The sequence below is a fragment of the Myotis davidii genome, unplaced genomic scaffold, assembly GCF_000327345.1.
Source record: "Myotis davidii unplaced genomic scaffold, ASM32734v1 scaffold803, whole genome shotgun sequence".
In the NCBI taxonomy this organism is placed as follows: domain Eukaryota; kingdom Metazoa; phylum Chordata; class Mammalia; order Chiroptera; family Vespertilionidae; genus Myotis; species Myotis davidii.
In genome coordinates this window covers 296,220-297,410 of record NW_006295567.1, presented here as the reverse complement: position 1 = coordinate 297,410, position 1,191 = coordinate 296,220, and positions in this window count along the sequence as shown.

Below are 1,191 nucleotides of genomic sequence, written 5' to 3'. Positions count from 1 at the left end.
TGCTGTTTGAAAACAGTGCCAATAAGAAATGATCCTTTCTACGGCTGATGGATATTTGGCTAGCTTCCAGTTCTGCTTGCCATGACACCACTCAGTACTATTTGCACATGCTTGTACATGTCTCCTGGTGTACACAATGACAAGTTTCTCTAAGACATATGTCCAGGAGTGAGTTGTAGACTGTGCATATATTCAATTTTAGCAAATAGTGCCAAGACCGTACTAATTTACACTCCCATCAGCTATGTATGCATGCATGTAGCTCCTCTTCTTTGAAACAGTCAGACCCCCCACCCCCCACACACCTGCATGTTACTGTGTCTCACTGTGGCTTTATTTATTTATTTATTTATTTTTGTGTGTGATTATCAGTGAGGTTGAGCACCTTATCATACGTTTGTTGGACATTTGGATTTCCTCCTTAGTGAAGTGCCTGTTTAAGTATTTTGCCTTTTATTTTAAAATATCTTTCAGACAGTTTCCATACCTGCACTCACTCCCTGCAGGACGATTTGACCCAAGATGCTGTCACCGACGCAGGCGGAAGTTCAAACTCAAAACTTTGGCTGCCTTAGCTGAGGCAGAGAACCAGTGCATTTAGCAAAGTCACAAGTACTTCGACTTCAGCTAAGATCGAGAAACAAGACCAGGCGGAGGCCTGGCTGCCTTCCTCCTCGCTGTGGCCATGAAAGCAGGAGCGCCGCCCCGGCGACTCCCCCGGGATCCCTGACACAAACCGGGCGTCGGTGAACACCGCATCCAGCTTAACCGCCAATTTCAAACTTCCCTGACCGGCCCTGCCGGGTTAGTCCCTCCCCGATTCCCATTGGCCACCAGTCAGAGGAAGGAACAATTTGATTGGCTCCCCTTTACACTTACTCCGTCCCTTTAAGAAACTGGGCGGGGCCTGGATGATACGCAGATGTCTATCATAGGTAGAGGTACTCTGATTGGTCCAAACACGGTTGGGCCCCGCCCACCCGTCCCTGTGTTCAAACGCGACGGCGGGAGGCAGGCAGCGGAGCTCAGTGCTGACGGGCGGGGTCCTCTGAGCGTGAGTCTGGACCCCCCGAAGCCCAATTCTCCCGTACCCCACTCCGCAACACAGAGGAAGGGCCCCCTTCACCCACACCAATCCCACTTCACCTCCCGCAGCGGGGAGGGCGGCGCTCCCCCAGGGCTGGGGGGGGG